The sequence below is a fragment of the Zophobas morio genome, unplaced genomic scaffold (assembly GCF_036711695.1).
Source record: "Zophobas morio isolate AGI-343-1 ecotype UQ-CSIRO unplaced genomic scaffold, CSIRO_AGI_Zmor_V1 ptg000058l, whole genome shotgun sequence".
Taxonomy (NCBI): domain Eukaryota; kingdom Metazoa; phylum Arthropoda; class Insecta; order Coleoptera; family Tenebrionidae; genus Zophobas; species Zophobas morio.
This window is the reverse complement of record NW_026972163.1, coordinates 6595612-6614868: the sequence shown is the minus strand read 5'-3', so window position 1 is coordinate 6614868 and position 19257 is coordinate 6595612. Positions and strand designations below refer to the sequence as shown.

Genomic DNA, 19257 nt, shown 5'->3' with positions numbered 1-19257 from the left:
AATAGAATGTAGTGTTTTATTCAATAAGCCGAAATCAGAGCAATAACAAAGTCTGGACCGTCGGCGTTGTGATTCGGTTATTACAATTCGTAGAAAACATCTTTTAGTTTAGTTACTGTTTCACTCTCGCGTCTACAGGTTGATAAGTGTTATCGCTGTTTGTCTTAACTTACGAGTACCTACCTTAAATGATTTTCAGTTCAGTCTTCAGTCGCACCTCTCTTATTACATACGGCACACGTGATTAAATTGTTTCATTACTTTACTGATTATAATTCACTAGGTATTCAAGAATAAGAATAATGTAATACTTTTATTATTAGTATTACAATGCATCTATCCAAACTGATATATGCGTCCTTCCAAAAATGTAGATGACATCAACACAAAATTTTGTAATAGAAAAACTCACTTGTAACAAACGGTTAGCACGTTTCTTTACCTTTACTCACACATTAGCTACATATTTTTATTTTAGCTTATAATGGTTGCCATAAAAAACAAAAAAAATCGCAAAAATCAAATCTTTTAATGTTTAGAGAGAGCTGGATTTGACAAGCTGTACTTTATGGGCGAGCAATGTACTGTCGAGGTAATCTCCGACCAATTTTTTAAATCTGATTTAGAAAAAGATGTAGTTCCATTGAGATACTTTTTGATTTAGCAAAATGCGTAACTCCATGTGGATAAAGAAGCAATTGTTTTATTTTTGAAGTAGGCGGTGTGTTTTGTTCTGAATTATGTTAAATATAGACAATGTTGGTTTCTTATCTAAAATAGTATATTATTAGCCAAGGTTGCAAAGCCAAGGATTCTAGACCGAGCGCAAATTAAAACCCGAGACGTGCAGCGTCGAGGGCTCTAAAGCGCGAGGTTTACAAGTGGCTTTACAACCGTGGTTATATACTAGTTTTTAATTAATAAAATAGTTTTTTCACTAGCAGCCATAAAGCATGTGTATGTCGACTTGTTTAGAGGTAGCAAAGTTCAACTTTTGCGTCCACGGTTTAAAAAGAAGATTGAGGTTATGTAGGAAATACTTGATGTAATTATTTCTTAAAGTGAATAAATGTATCGAACTACCATTACTTGAGTACATGCCACGGTGTATAATAAGTTAGGTGTTCCGACGAGCGCGTGAAACGTGTCCCCAACTAGTTACAGATTTTGAGTGAGAGAAACAGAAGAGGGCGGCCATCATTTAATCGCACTGACGGGAAAGAGACGGGAGAAGTATTTGTCGGAATTAAAGCCATTTAGATCAAAAAATCATCAAAATTAATTATCCGTTGTATTAAAATAAAAACTTTAAACATTTTTAAAATAATAATTTATTTAAAAAGATGAATGTAAACTCGTTGTTAAAGATAGTTCTTTTCGCCTTCACACATATTATATTAGTTTCACTCACTTCTGTTCGTTTCACAAGACAACTAAAAAATATCCATTAACCATTATCTACTTTACTGTTTGAGAAATAAAAATTTACCATTATTACCTAGTCTGCAGTCGAGACTCTTTTCTTTTTTCTGCACATGCCTTGGTTGTTTTCTCTTGTTCCTGTTTATAAAATTGTTTAATTCGCATAATTGAGTAAAAATATATTGCCTTTGAAAATATTTCCAATCTATGCTCTTCACAAAAAAAAGGAAAGTAAATAGTCATAAATTTTTTTATTGCGAATAGCTCTTCAATTGTTGCATCGAATACATCCACAAAATCGATATATTTCATAAGTATCCCTTCCACCCATCGGAATATATTAAACATTAACGAATCTGCATGGTTTAACCACCCCCTGGATTTTGTACTAGTAAATTCAGATGTACTAGAACATTAATCTTCTTTGTTATACAGCCTGACTGTGAAATATGTGCAAAAAAAAAATGGGGAATAGCTCACGATACGAGTATGTCACTGTATAAAATTCACGGTCCTAAGTGGTAGCAGTGTCGAGAAAAAATTATTTGAAATTACATATAAATTGTTACACACGCCGCTGGTAGTGTTTCTTGACCTAAATCATTACTACAATGAATGGCACACAGCGACGAAGTTTAAGAACCAAAAAAATAGTGCAAAAAGACGATAAGGACAGTCGTGTATCAGTTACTTGCTGTAGCTGGGTGTGTTCGGTTGCATTTGACAATGGCGAATTTTACAAATTCAGAGCGTGCCGACATGGTAATGCTGTATGGGGTGGCGGCTGGGAACTCAAGCCTGGCCCGCGAATTGTGGATCGAACGCTTTCCAAATCGCGCGATTCCATGTGCGCGAACATTTACGTCAGTGGTACAGCATCTCCGAGATCATGGTACCTTCAACCTCAAACTCACGATCGTGGTCGTGATGGGACAGAAAGAAGAAATTGGATTTTCGGAGCTTGTAGTGCATCCTACATTAAAAGTACACGATCACAACCATACCATGTTGACAAAGTGCACGGTTTGTAGCCCGCTGATTGTCCACGTTGTGTAACTCACTTTTTGTCCGATGGAACTCCACATAGTCGTCAACAAGTACGATTTCAAGAGACGGTTTTCTAGAAACGTGTATTGGTTGGATGAAACAAACCTCTTGCGACGCTATGACGCTTGAATTGCTAGTCAAGGACAACATTTTCAACATTTCTTGTAAAAAGGTAGTAGCATTCTAAATTGCTCTTATTTCTGTTCAACAATGTAAAATCGTTGTGACAAGGACCAAATATCCGTCAGAATCAAAATTACCAAAAAACGTTCACACTGACCTTTAACGATGAATGAGTAAATGAATGAACGAATGATAAGCAGCAAAAAGTCGGTTTTACTTTTAATTGAAAGTGAAAGTGTTTAGGTCGTTTTTATTCGAACGTTTTTCCAACTCTGTTTACAAGGTGGATCAGTGCCTTCGTATCGAGGGTAGTTCATGGGGGTTTTGCCGCATTCGATTTTTAATTTATTTTTTCTATATTTCGGCTCTACTAGGGTGGGGGATGCCGTGGTTAAAATATTTGCATATATTTCGCAGTCACCCTGTATAACTGTTCACGGCAAATATTACATTTTGAAGTATTGTACAATTTTTTTGCGACAAATCCAGCTAAGTAATAAATGCTGTTGTCAACAATTTCAGTTGTAGTGACATCTTCAAATAGTTGTTCGTCTATTTCGTTAATCGGTGAATCTGTATCTAAAATATATTCAATTTTCATTTTTATTTTCTCAACATGATTTTTCCCGCATTCTGGATTTGTTTCAAAAACATTTTTGAAGTCATTAAATGATAACGAATTATTTGCATTACTATTTTCCTGCATCTGTGTGCAATTGCCAAATTTCGGAGGTTTTAATAATTTATAAACCGTTAACATTCGGTATAGCTGCAAAAAAGTTATAAATGTGGGATGTCCATTGGCACAATCTGCTAGTCGAATTGTGCCGAAAAATCTCTGCAAAAAATATTGTTTCTGTGGAATAAAGAAAAAATACATATCGCATTCAAAAACCCTCAGAAAATAAACATAAATTCTGTTTATTGTATGTTAAAACATAACACATAACCGATAAAAAGGGAGTAATTGTTTTAAGTAAAAATAAAATTCAACATAAAATGCCCACTAACTATTACTATAGCGACGACCAGTATTTTTTAGTTGCAAAGTGTTGTTCAAAAGCAGCAGTTCACTACTGCAATAAAAGTGCCATTCCAGTAATCTGTCTTTAGGTACCCGAAACACCGACACTTTTTCGGGATTACCATTGTATCCGCTAAAACAATTAGGCACAACACATTTTCTACTCATTTTTATTGATAAATAAAAAAAAAACAAGTAAGAAATCGCAGAGAAAACGTAGCAAAATCTGTCACACCTACAGAGGGAAAAATCCCGCCAAACGCTGCTAAACAGATCTAAGTGAGAGGTTACAGGCCGCCGCTGTCTGTCTCTCTCGACCGCTGCTCGTGAGTAAACCGGCGTCAAGTCGATGCACGGTGAATACGCTTCGTCGTAACCTTAGATCATATAATAAATAGATACCACCATGCCGTGTTCTTTCCCTAGCAGAGCCTGTGACGACATCCTCCTGTCACACATCTCTCTCGTGCATGGAGGGATTACAATGAAGCTATCCTTGCCTGATCACTATTTGAATTTTGCGCGCCTAAATTTTAGGAAGTATGTCTGAACTAACTTCGTACGAAAGATGTTGACAGCTTGATTTTATAAATAATTCACAGTAGATAATGAAAGGAATAGTAAATTATTGGGCAGCAATTGTGATCCTTTATGATTACATCACTTAAAATAGGATCTTTGTTCTAAATTCTAAAATTGTTTTCTGTACAACAACTCGAAAGAGAGGTTAGAAGAAACATCTGTCAAAAGCGATTTGTTGTGCTGGTGCGGTACAAGGATAGAAGTGAAATAGACATATACAGATGAAATGCATCTAACAAAGATGAAGATGTGGTGATCACACAAGGATAGCATTATACTACTCTTCTTGACGTAGAAAACGACAACAGATAGCTTCATGTCTAGTCACAGCTTTCAGTTTGAGTATTGGTATCTATTTATTATATGATCTAAGGTCGTAACACCTAACTTATTATACACCGTGATACATGCATGGTAGTTGGTAGATGGTGGAAGATAACATTAACAGAGGTAATGGAGATACGACAGCTAGCAAAATTCTACAAACTTCAGTGACGATATTTCTCTTTCTCTGAAAATAGACTAAAAGCACATTTTCTGAGGTCCCAACGATCTGCCTCTTTGAACACCAGTCTTTGTACTCTGCATAAACCTTCCTATAAACGCTTTTGGTTTATTTTTCCGACAATAGCTTTTCTTGCAAATTTTGCGCTTCCCCCCTTGGTTCTGGAGACGTGCATTGTTCAATTTCGATCACGTTCTGTACTGCAGACACTATTAAGAAAATTCATGAAATGCTGCTGTCATAAAAAATTTTCAAATGTCAAACAACAACAATAGTGTCACTTCACCAGCGACTACTATGATGTAAATTTTTGTGAATTTAAACATTTTTTTGTCAAAAATTGAAGGTTCATTTTTTCAATTTATTGTCTTTTACAGTTTCTACTCTGCTTCATGCCGTACGATATTTTTAAAATAATACATTCTGAGCCGACGTGAAAGGTCTACCAGTCTCCATAAAATGCAATGCAACATACATAACTATATTACCACGTTTGTATAGAGAGCACATAAAATTAATAAAGAAAAATTTAACTACCTATAAGCGCCTATTATACAGGGTCGCTAGAATGTAAGGAAACGACTACATACGAGGGTGGAGGGACAAGTACCGGGCCTCACATAGATGTGGGAACAATAAGATCAGTATAATGATGGCATTGGGTTGCTAAATTTAAAATGGGCCGAATCAGCGCAAATAATGAACCACGCAGTGGGCGCCCTGTTTAGGTGACCATGGCAGAAATTACAGAAAAAATTCATAAAATCGTCTTGGCTGATCGCAGAGTGACGGTGAGGGAGGTAGCAGAATCAGTAAGGATCACAACAGAACGTATACGAAATATTTTACATGAACACTTAAGAATGAGAAAGCTTTACGCCAGGTGGGTGCCGCGTTTGCTCGCTCCAAAACAAAATCAGTGTCGTAAGGATGTTTCGGTTGATTGTTTGGTACACTACAGGCGTAATCCAACTGAGTTTTTGCGTCGATTCATTACTGTCGATGAAACATTGGTGCGTCATTACACCCCCGAGACAAAACAGCAGTCGAGACAGTAGACCAAAAAAGAGAACCTGCTCCGAAGAAAACGAAGACAGTCGCATCGACCAGTAAGGTTATGGCCGCTATCTTTTGGGATGCGAGGGGAATAATTTTTATTGACTACCTTCAAAAGGGAAAACAGTTAATGAAGAATAATATGCCACACTACTACAACGTTTGCAATAGGAAATTAAAGCAAAACGGCTACATTTAGCGAAAAAAGTGCTGCATCGCAATGCACGAGTCCATACTTCAGTCATTGCGATGGTTAGAGTTCATGAATTAAAATTTGTTCCTCCACCCTTCCTACACACCACCAGATTTAGCCCCATCTCACTTCCACATTTTCCCAAACCTCAAAAAGTGGTTGGGTGGTAAGAGGTTTATGATAGCATTGAAGCAGTAAATAGTTATTTTGTAGATCTCTACAAATCGTTGTGTTACTGTGGTGTAACCGCTCTAGAAGATCGCTGGGTTAAGTCTATCGAGCTAAATGGAGATTATGTTGAGATATAAATAAAAATTAACCGACAAAAAATAGGGATTCCTGTTAAGGCCCGGCATTAATCACCCCACCCTCGTATCTTGAGAACAAATTGTACAAATCAACTGAAATTAGGTGTAGGGGTACAAGAAGTTGTGCTTTAATTATTCGTCAAAAAAATTTTTTTTATTTCTTTTGTTTTCCAGATACAAGGCCAAACTTGTTTTTTTTAATGGTATTACCATACAGGGTGACTGCGAAATATATGCAAATATTTTAACCACGGCATCCCCCATCCTAGTAGAGCCGAACTATAGAAAAAACAAATTAAAAATCGAATGGAGCAAAACCCCCATGAACCACCTTCGATACGAAGGCACTGAGCCACCTTGTAAACAGAGTTGGAAAAACGTTCGAATAAAAACGACCTAAACAATTTCAGTTTCAATTAAAAGTAAAACCGACTTTTTGCTGCTTATCATTCGTTCATTCATTTACTCATTCATCGTTAAAGGTCAGTGTAAAAGTTTTTTGGTAATTTTGATTCTGACGGATGTTTGGTCCTTGTCACAACGATTTTACATTGTTTATTGGAACAGAAATAAGAGCAACTTAGAATGCTACTACCTTTTTACAAGAAATGTTGAAAATGTTGTCCTTGACTAGCAATTCAAACGTCAGAGCGTCGCAAGAGGTTTGTTGATAGGTAAAAAAACACCGGAGTAGCGGCTGCCACTTTCACTTGTTGAAGCTCTTCGATTATTTCTGGACACTGTTGATTTCCGCAAACGAATTGTTTCATCCAACCAATACACGTTTCTAGAAAACCGTCTCTTGAAATCGTACTTGTTGACGACTATGTGGAGTTCCATCGGACAAAAAGTGAGTTACACAACGTGGACAATCAGCGGGCTACAAACCGTGCACTTTGTCAACATGGTATGGTTGTGACCGTGTACTTTTAATGCAGGATGCACTACAAGCTGCGAAAATCCAATTTCTTCTTTCTGTCCCATCACGACCACGATCGTGAGTTTGAGGTTGAAGGTACCATGATCTCGGAGATGCTGTACCACTGAAGCAAATGTTCACGCACACAAATTACCATATCGACACACTCTCCATTGGAAAACTGGACCATACACCGATTTCAACGACCGCTCGATAATGACTGGCCCTTTTCGTGTTTTTCACGTTGCGATTAAAAAAGTGCCTGATAAAGTTACTTTTTTGGTTCTTACTCCGAGTCCCCTGCCCACTCATTGCAGTAATTATGTAGGTCACGAAACATTACAATTTACATTTAATTTCAAATAATTTTTTCTAGACACTGCTACCACTTAGGACCGTGAATTTTTGCCAGTGACATAATCATATTGTGAGCTATTTCCCATTTTTTTTGCATGTATTTCGCAGTCAGCCTGTATAATTAATCCATTTTTTAAAAGAGCTTTTTCCGAATTCATTAAAATGGCAAAATAATAGATATTTACGATATGTGTATCGTAATGTAGAATTTTACGATACGCGATGGAAAAATTGTTCAACGAGCCGAAGGCGAGTTGGATAATCCATCAAGTATCGTAAAGAAACATTTCGATACAAATATTGTACAACGTTTTATTTACTTTCAATAATAATTTTCATAATAATTAACACAGATATTTTTGTAATTTTTTAAATTGTGTTTATAAATATAGATTTAAAGAGTGTTGCAAAAGCATTTATGATGTCAATTGGTGATTTAAGTTCCATCCGATCACTTTGCATTCTTGACAGGAATCCTTGTCTCTTTCTTCCGTGCGTTTATAAACCACCATAGTTTTTTTTTGGATTTCTAACTACATATTTCATTTTCAATCGATTGTAAATAGTCTTGATTAAGATCCACCACTGACCCGGAAATGACCGGCATTCAGGCAAGACTTCTATCATTACGGGTACTAAGACCAAGTAATGATATGCATTGATTAGATTAACAGAACAACTTTCGAGATTCTAGAATTACAGCATACAAATTAGTCTGCTATTATTCTCTAATCTCACCCCATCCCCAAAAGTCTAGCGTAACTTCCGACCATTTATCCGCACATCACTTGGAAAGTGACCTACACTACTCTGACCTTCTGGTGCTAATCTAATCTGACTGACATGATCAGACTGTTCGAGAAACTTACGAACAATATGACATGTTCCTAACAAAACAGCTTTTTGAATTTTGACAATTATTGAATCATTCAAATGCAAAATCTTTAAATTCTCAACTAAGCTATTTGGGACTACACCTACATTAGAGATAACTAAGGGTAGAATTGAAATTTTTTTAAGATTCAACATGGAATTCATTTCTATCGATAATAATTGTAGATATTTTGAAATCTTGGTGTGGTATGTTTGAATAATGTTGTTTGTGTTAGGAATAGCAATGTCAATGAGAATGGCTTCGTTCGTGTGTTTTTTGATAAGTATGATGTCTGGTCTGTTAGCTGTAATGTTTAAGTCTGTAAGTATTGTGCGATCCCAGTATAATTTGTATTTGTTATTTTCAACGAACGGAGATGATAAGTGTAATAGGGTGTCGTAGCTTCGATTAAGTTCATAAGTGTTGCTAATTCTTTGTGGATGATTTTGGCGGCGTTGTCGTGTCTAGCTTTGTAGTCAGTTTGTGCAAGGATACTGCAGGAAGAGATTATGTGCTGGATCGTTTCAGGTTTTGCTTTGCAGAGGCGACAGCAGTCGTTTCTTATGTTCGGATCTTTGATGATGTATTTTCTGTAATTCTTGGTATTGATTACTTGGTCTTGAATAGCAAACACAAATCCTTCTGTTTCGGCATACAAACTTGATTTTTTTAACCAAATCAATGACATCTTCTTATTGATAATCGTTATTTATACTATTGTCTTTTCCATTTTTATTGAAACACCACCTCTTGATTTTGCTTAAAATTTAGCAATTGGTAACAGTTTTCGGTTGATTGACAACGGCTTTTAGTTGGAAAATTGTCTGAATATGAACGTTGCCAAATTTACGATAAACAAGTGATGTTTCAATAGAAATGGCAAAGACTATAGATCTAAACAATTTTCTGTGAAAGTTAAATCGATCCATATAATATCGCAATTTCCTTAATTTGTACAATTTTAAATAATGTGTCTTACTTTTTATCAATTGCTTAGTAGTGTCAGAAAATCAAAAAGGAAAGAAAGATTTTTTTTGGAACTGTGGTCTGACAATAATTAAGAAGAACCTCGTAGAAATTATTACACGCTTGGTTTATGTCTCAGGAATTAATTGCACTATCCCAATTTATTTCAGAGATTAACTAATAAATAGAGAGCGGAAAATATGCAGCAAAATTTTGGGAAGTATGATCATATGATATGCATCAAATTTATGCAAATATGCAATAATTTTCTTAATATATGCAGATATATGCAGTTGCATATGCTACAAAAATTAAAAAAAAGCGTAATAACCGAACTAAATTTAATTACAAATTGCAAAAACAGGTTTCCCGTGCTTACCTTTTATTACAAAAAATACAGAAATCACGTTGCAAAGTGTTTAATTAGATCTCATTGACATTTTTTAAGATACTATTCTTATACTAAAAAGTAAATATAGGTAAACAGAATGAATTAAAAAATAGTAGTAATCGACTATTTAATTACTATTTTGGTAACAATTTATCTTTAAATATTTTTTGAAATATTCTAACAAAAAGTTTTTCCGGTGATTCTAAAGTATGTATTTGTAAATAGAAAAACTGCGTACTCCGTCCACAGATGTAAAAATGCTTACCGGATTAGAGTACGCGCGACAAAACATAGTTCCTTCTTGAAGAATAAGTTCAGGAAAAGGTTTAATCCATAAATTAATTTGAGTTATCTACATATTGACACACCTCTATCGCTTTAAATGCTTAAATGCAAACTCATGATGAAAAATAACACGATAACGTCCCTTCGACCACCATAAAACATACCATTAATACACTTAAGTAACGAACAAAATATTGGCAATGAAAAAGTAATTAGGACCCGAATTGACCTGGAAGGATGGCACACCAAGTGGTTCCTCCAAATTATCATAAAACCCAAACCTTTCCCAGTTATTTGAAGCTCAGGACAATATTTGCAATATGATTCATGAAATTTCGTCTTTATAGATAAATGCCGATAGAATGACAATTTTTTTTTTTCAAATTAGCACAAAAATTGATAACAATACAAAATATGCACCCGTTACGTGAAATATGCAGCAGAAGGCAAATATATGCAAATATGCAATTTTTTTTATAGCTGTATTAATTTTTAATTAGCATAATTCGTTCACATATTAAATATCAAGATTTATATGCAAATAATAACGGATATGCAAATTTCATAAAATCCGCTCTCTACGATAAAGACGAAATAAATCGGCTTTTTTAAAATTAAAGTTTGCAAGAATCAGCTTTTTTAAATCTTTTTGGTTGAAAAATATCGCATACATGATCAAATGATAACGCGGGATGATAAGCATATTCTAATACAAGTGGTAGATATGAATAGGAAACATTTTCATGTCCAATTTCAGGGCTACAGTGTATGAGATCGCACGTAAATATCTCTTAATTATTGTCATAATGGATTACTGCAAAAAATTTTGTACATGCTACATGCGGGAACAGTTTTGCTTGAATCGTGTGAAATCCACCGCTCGTCTGCAAAACAACTGTTCCCTCACTTGACATGTAAATTACAGTTTTTATAGAATTTATTTGGATTGCATTGACTGCATGAACAAAATTAGTAAGACAAATAGTATGTGGATTATTCATAACATCTAAATATTCTAAATGAGGAACGTTAAAATCACCAGCGTAAACACAAAAGTTGCGAATAAACTGGTAGATTCTAAAAAGTGGAACATATCATAAGTAAAAACAGGAGTTGAAGGGTGAATGTAAGTACAATTAGTTATTTATGCAACTAGTGAGTAAAGTGTATCTTTTTTTCACGAGAAGGAAAATTTGCCGCACGACCCGAGTGAAAAAAAGCTACTTTACTCAAGAGTTGCATACAAAATTTTTTTCACGTTCGTAACCAAACTCAACAACCACCAACTCCAAAAACTTTTTATTTTGGAACATAGATATTAAATGTAGCTGTATTTGCCGTCTTGACAATTTTTTTGGGGGTGCACGAGAAATCTTCATCGCTGTCCGATTCCATTGCGCGAGCACACAAATTACCACAAAACACCGAGAAAACTAATACAAATCACTTGTGTTGATGAATTTATCATAGCAAAGGCAGGCATACTGAATTTATTTATTAAAAACAAAAATTCAATGTCTTTAATACCTTCTTTACCACCTCTCTAATATTATTTGCACACCTTACAGTCGGACTTGCCATTAAAAAAATTGCCAAAAATTACCTACTTTGGTACCCGCCTAATCGTTTGGTAATTTGAATAAGCTACATTTTATAATTAAATGCAGAATGCAGTTTCTGATCTGACTGAATACAATTGAGTCGTGTCTGCGACGAATCATGCCGAGTGCTTTCGATTCCCAGGGTGGATTTGCCCATCTTAGAGCGAGAGCGCGTATCAAAGCTGTGTGGCTGTCTGAATCCGTCGTCTGAATTAAATAATAAAGAGTATATTTAACTTTTGTTGACTCTACAGTCAACGAAACATTCACTTTGTAAAACAAAAATGCATATGTAATATTAGAATAATACACATACATATGTCACATACGTACTTCAATAATAAATGCATTCCTACTTATTTTCATATCGTTATTCGGATGTTTAAATTTATAATTCATTATAAAGTTTACACGGTGTCATAATACAAGAATATGGTTATTACGAATTTTCATTTGATATGAAAAAGTATTTATTAATTATTATGGTGTCGCTCTTTTCTGTAACAATAGTATTCAAGAATTTTCGCGTAATCATTATTTTCCTTACCACCTTACCCATATTTCAATAGAATAATATAAATAATTCCCTTATAATTTTACAATACAAAAGGAGCAGAAAAATGGAAATTAAGTTATTGAATCCTTGAATCGAATATCAGAAATCCGACTCTGCAGCGTTTGAGAATTTTGAGATACACATTGACGGCAGGACGTCGTGCCCCGCTTGAAGCAAGAAAACGCGGATTTGCAGCAACGTGCGTTTCGAATTCTTTGCTCTCAGTTCCTGCACTCAATCCCGTACATAGAAAACCGAACATATGTCGTTGCTTACAATCAAGAGGGTGCACCAGGGTGGACTAGCCCATTCTCATGTGAACCGTATAACGGCGAGATCTGACGCACTTTTTGGCAACTGAAATTTCTCAGTTGCGGAAACTACGGGATGTAATGAAGATTGGCTTCAATGATGTTTATGACGATAATTATTTGTGTATAAATATGTATAAAAAAATTAAAAAAAGAAAAAAAAAACAATGTTTTACTTTGCATCGTAAACAATAAAATAGGATGGGCATTGCCCACCCTGCCCACCCCGAGGAGTCGCCACTAGGTGCACGAGATGCGGTACTCTCCGGCACCATTGTACTCTCAGTCAATCTCAAATGCAGAGGATTTCATCAACAGTATTCTGTTAAAAACACTGAAGAAATGATTAGCTTTTACGGAATTTTTTTAGCAGTTTTTAATTTATTGTTAGTCACTTAATTGATCAACATGAGAATGATAAATTAAATAAAGAAAAATTTTAAGTCCAGAACATGGTTTGAATTCCGTAACCCCAAACTTTTACTTTCATTTCCGCGAGTATAAACACACAATACGTACCAACCTTTGTATCTCGAATCTAGTGTCGAAACGAAAATATGGTTTTGCTTGTCACCAAGAACGTTGTTTGTGAGATTCTGACTTAGATCTAGAGAGAGACACCTTTATCTATATAAAACAGTAACCTTTATCCTTTATCTGTGATAGATTGAAGGCTTCCACGGTGGTTATCATTAATTAATACCTTTTGAAACAGACTTCTTAGGACAAGCTGTGATAGTTAAGTTCATTTTCCTCCAAATGATTTTCACATATCCGATACTTTTTATAAATTTTATTTTCGTCGCATTCCACAATATATGGGTTCTTACAAAAGGATTTCCATTTATGAAAACGTATGCAATCCTTTTTGGGATTTGGAAACCGGTGCCTTGGAGAATTCTTATTAAAACACTTAAAAACAGCACAATTGTACTTCGACATTTTTTTTTTTTATATCTACGTGACATCTTGACATTTTGACGTGATTTTTATTTAAATATGTGGTAACTCATTCATTATTGTTGACCCATGACCCATGGCCGATTCCATTAATCTCTAAAAAGATATGGCCGTTCCATTCGGTATTTTTTGACTAGCACGGAAAGTATGCCATGGAGTGACCATAAACTAGCGAATTCTAGTGATCCTTATGTGTATTAATTTTTAATTTATTGTAGATCTCTGTATTTACTGATTTGTGCGACAAGACCAGTAAACCATTCTAAACATTTAAGAATTAAATGGTATTTCAAAATTACATGGACGATGTTCAACGTTGACTGCAGAAATGAAAGGCCTATGATATGGGACGGCATAAGCAATTCTCAGTTTGCATAAGGATACTGTGTCACAAACAGATATTTATTCGGCTTCTGTCGCATTTTTGCCAACGAGGGAGATTAATAAAAAATTGGGTGACAAATTTCACTCTGGTGACTGTCACTTCCATTGTCAGATGGCACCACTATACGGACACTTTCAATTGTTTGGATAACCAATTCATAAATGCCGATTGGAACGGTCATATCTCTTTAGAGATTAATGGAGTTGGCCATGGTTGACCAAGGACATCCGAGGCATCTATCAAATTGGGGCTAAGCTCTGTAATATATGAATTATTATGCTTTCCATGATTTTACATTCTACAGGGCGCCGCATCTAAGATTGGACATAGAGAATTATCATGGGAAATTGGTTTTTATTTTATAATATCTCTCCAGATCACTTCAAAGCTAGTTATTGAGTGATGCATTTGTGGAGGTAAAAGAGGGCCATCGACCAGTATTTTTTTCAAATCGTTGCATTGCGTTCATTCAATTTAAAAAAGGCTTTATAAATCGTATTTTGAAATCAGCACTCGGTCGGATTTATTGCGAAACGTTCCATCCCAGTGCAACGATCCCGTCTTCGGATTAGCCAGGAAAAATCGAAACGTCAAAGTGAATTTAAAATTATTCTTCCATTCTCATTCAGAAATCAGGAAATCACTGAATAACACAAATTGAATTATTTTATCCAGTGTGATGATTATTGCAGGACAAATTATACGTAATAAATGCACAAATTGATCCATTTATTGGTGCTGGGTGCAGCACATGAATCGCTCCACGAAACTCCTGGTATGACCAGTAGGTATAGTGCTCCGCACAGGAAAACATGTGCGTCAAGAATATTTGACAACGCTGGCTGTATTTATTCAATTATCTAAAGTGTTAAATCATGTTGCGTCAAAAAATTGAACGTTTATTTTTTCAATTTATTGTCTTAAGGTTTCTACTAGTGAAAAAAAATAGTATATTAACCACGGTTGCAAAGCCACTTCTAGACCTCGCGCTTCAGAAACCTCGGCGCTGCGCGTCTCGGGTCCTAATTTGCGCTCGGTCTAGAATGCTTGGTTTTGCAACCTTGGCTAATAATATACTATTTAAGGCGAGGATGTGTATAAAATGCAATGTTAAAGGAAACTTTTAAATCGAAAAAATATTAATCGTCGCCCTGCAAACAAACAGGTTCCGAATGTTTTGGTTCCAAGAACAATCCCTAATTAGAAGTCAGAAAAAATGCAGTATTTCTCATTTTGATATTTACCTAATACCGTCGCGCGTCCTTTCCAAAAAATTTCGGGCAAATGACATTGATATAAAAGTTATATTTCTATTGCTTTCCACTGATCTATGAGAACCTGATTTGCTCATCTTGCCCGAAATTTTTTGGAAACGACTGTACGTCTATACAGATTTATTGACGGCATGTTTTATATTAATATTTTATTGTTTATTTTATTTCTTTATTTTAATTAGAGGTTGAGAAATTAATTTTCTCTTATACCTGCTTATATTCAGTCTGTTATTAGCATTGTTTGGCGTTGCTAAAATACATCAATATATCATCGAATAAGATACTGGTTTCAGTATCTTATCGAATGAGATACTGATTACTAATAGACCAGTATTTCATTGCTTTACGAATTTACTAATAAACCACTATTTATTATGAAAATGTACAACGCATTTATGAAATTCAAAAACTGATGCAGAACCAGTCAATGGTCCTTGAAGTTCAACGGAGTGGTTCTCCTTCGTCGCCGTTTCCACACCATTTTCCACAACATCACATGAAGACACACTGACAGAAGAATCTAATAGTATTTTTCGGACAATTTTTATCTTCTGTTCTAAAGAATCTTCCACGTAGCCTGTTGCAACTTTATCAGAGGACCATCCACCAAACCTTTTAAGCGTAGTCATGTCAGCTCCCTGGTCCGCCAAAATGGTTGCTGAAGATCGTCTTAGAGAATGACCCGTGTATTGTTCGGGGTTTTCAAGTTTCAGGTATTCGGCAATCACCTTAGGTATGCCATAGAAACCATTGATGCCTTCTCGCTGTACTGTACTTTTTCCATTGCGCATTCCTAAAAATACATAGGGATGTGTGACTTTCGATGATCGGAGAGTCGCATATTTTCTATATAACTCTACACCATTTACACAGCTTTTGGACAAAACCGTAAATACACGCTTCTGGTGAGTTTTTGTATGTGGAAGTGTAACAACCAGGGCATTTCCTTCTTCTCGGAATCTCGGATATTCGTTATCTGCATTTTGTGCATCTCCTCACTCCTGGAGGCTTCCGCCACTCCAAATGCAACAACAACCTACATTAAATCAATTAGTATTCCAAGTTTTAAAACATAAAAGCCTGTATGTACCTTCATCATGAGAAATTTTTCGTCAGGAGCTTCTTTCAAAAATTTCAAAATTTCCTCTCTCCTAAGTACTCTTGACTTCTTGGCTTCATAACCAACATGCTTCTTTTTTAAGAACGCTGTCTGCCGACAATAACTGTTGTGTTTACATTATCATAAGCTTTCAAGCTTCCTTTGAACCTAGACTATTGGGACCATAGGGTAGATGACTTGTATCTTTCCGCCAGTCAGAACAATTTTACAATTTTTTTTTTTTGTATTGATGAGGCTGATACGTGTTTAAACTCCATATTATTTTTAATAATAATGAAAACATTTTCAGAGTCTAAATAATATATTCGTAGTCACTGCTACACATGTTTCGGTACACAGTACCGTCTTCAGGCAGAAGAGAAACTGGGGTTTTTACAGAGCTATTCCTGAATTTATACCTGATTTAACAATAGTTTTACAAATTTATGTTAAGTAAGGGAGATTTGTTTATTTCGGTTTGGTCGTTCATTAGTGTATTAAATCTATTGTACCTATTTATTTCCAGACATTCTAACGCGTTTAATTTTGCGCCTTTATTTTCTATGTGTAAAATTTTGAATTCGTCGTTGAAATTATGCTGTTCTTGGATAAGGTGGTTCGCGTACGTAGAATTTGATTTTTTATTGACAAATGCTGATTTATGTTCTTTTATCCTTTCATCAAATTTTCTCCCTGTTTGTCCGATGTATACTAAGGGGCAGTCACTACAACTTAACATGTAAACTCCAGAATTCGATTTCTTAGGTGACTTGTCTTTACTATTGTTTATTAATTTATGTAAAGAATTGTTGGTATTTTTGCAGTTTTAATAGAAAGTTTTCCAAAATGAGTTATAATGTTATACTGATTGGTTTCTTTTCTGCCTGAAGACGGTACTGTGTACCGAAACACGTGTAGCAGTGACTACGAATATATTATTTAAACTCTGAAAGTTTTTTCATTATTATTAAAATTAATATTACTATTAACAAAAGTACAAAGGAAAATTAAAAACCTTAACTTGGTCTGCAAAATACGCCAATAACACTTCCTCACAAACAACGTCTGTTGACCTGTCCCTCATCCACTGCTTAAACAGCTGATATTCACGATCGTGTAGCTCTTTGGAAATATCAGGAAGCAAATTCTGCACCACACTTAATGCCTTTTTATGGATTTCTTTCGGAATTTCCATTATTTTTTCTTTGATAAAACTTGATGACAGTTTTTTTTAATTCCACAATTGTTTATTTACAGTGCTATCATTGTAACGAATATATTTACATTTTATGAAGGAAATTAAAGAATATAAGCAGGTATAAGAGAAACTTTAATATTATACACGTGACAAAAATGCCAGTATAGGCTCGTGAGTCAGTATAACACTTGCACTATCGTGCTCGTGTCATACATACTCACTCATCTATAGTGGCTTATTTTTGTCACTTGTGTAATACATAACTAATATTTATTTTAAATATTAAAAACAAAAAAACGCGGAGCCCTTGGGAAGGTTTCGCTGATCCTCGGGGGTCCGCGAACCACAGCCTGAAATGGTTGCTCTAAAGAATGTAACCGAGTATATCATGCCGTGCTAGTAAAAAAGACTGGGTCTTGTTGGATTATTATCCAAGGATGATATGACTAAAGGATAAATAATCATCGTTTTTGTAATACTCAGGTCTATCACAAGGTTCTGTGCTGGTCCTTTATTTCTGTATCACCTATATCAATGATTTAACATCATTCCATATCTGTTCAATGCAGATGACTTTACCGTCACATTGACTTCTGGGAAGATTCTGTGTTAAAATGGAGGAAGATATAAATGTAATCATAGAGTGGAAACCTGATTGATTTCACTACACACGATGTTTACAACAAAAACAATCGACAAAGAGTACCTACTTTTCGAAGATCAATGAAAAAAAGTAAAGCAAAAAACGTTATTAACGGCCGAAGCTGCGATAACAAAACACCACATACTGATCAGTTCGCTGATCAATTCATCGCTTTTGCCGGTGGGTTGTTTAAAAATAGGTTGGAAACGGTAACTGTGGACTTGTGGAGGGAACGAATGGGACACTTTCTCAGCACAGGAAATATAGGACATCATCTGTCCTTTTAATTCAAACCCCTGCAAAATTCCTAATTTAGATGCCTAACGGTGATCATCCAGTAAGGGGCTACTACTTGAGCGAGTCCAAATTTCATTGAAAATATACAGAATGATAAAAATACAGTTTGTTACTCAAAAACACAATCAAACACATCCTGAGCTACAACACTCAACACCTTCAACTGCTTTGCTAGGACTGGAACTTGACGAACTCTTCACAAAGATATGCACTTAGCAAGGGATTTACTGCTAATGAACATTAAACACCGTTACCAGGATCTTTATTCATAGGATTTCTACCATATGGAATAAAAACTCAAGATGTGATGACTTAACTTATATTCTTAGTGATCATTCACAAAGGGCATAAAGCATAAGGATGTCCTAAGCATTAATGCATACAAATTTATGTTTAGTGCTTTATACTTATATTCGTTCACGATGAGCATAATGCTTAAGACATCCTTGTGCTTTATGCCCATTGTGAATGAACACTTATGCTCAGTGTGAACGAATATAAGCATAGAGCACTAAACATAATTTTTTATGCATTAATGCTTAGGACATCCTTATGCTTTATGCCCATTGTGAATGATCACTTATAACTTATATTTATTTTGAAGTTTCATAACACTACCTGTTCAGAGTAAGTAGTGTAGAATAAAATATTTTTGCATTCATTAATTATTACTGTATAAAATGCGGCTCTAAATTTGGTTAGAGAATGAAGGACTATATTTCGCACAAGGAAGGTCACTTACCCCGGTTCCTTTGATCACAGTCTGGATGCGTTTGATGCAGTAGCCCACGTGGGATGATTTTGCGGGAAGCACGAACTTGCAGTGGTTGCGTATGCGAAAATTGTGGATGCGATGTACACTGTAACGCGTCGCGTGTAGC

At 35.2% G+C, this 19257-nt stretch overlaps 1 protein-coding gene across 1 annotated transcript in view; it reads right to left on the bottom strand.

Annotated features, from left to right (window-relative positions):
• The window catches only part of LOC135143086 (BTB/POZ domain-containing protein 19), a 109202-nt gene extending 89945 nt beyond the window's left edge, over positions 1 to 19257 (bottom strand). The window contains exon 1 of the mRNA XM_064074932.1: positions 19119 to 19257. The gene's annotated coding sequence lies outside the window, so the exon portion shown is untranslated. The remainder of the gene's footprint in view (positions 1 to 19118) is intronic.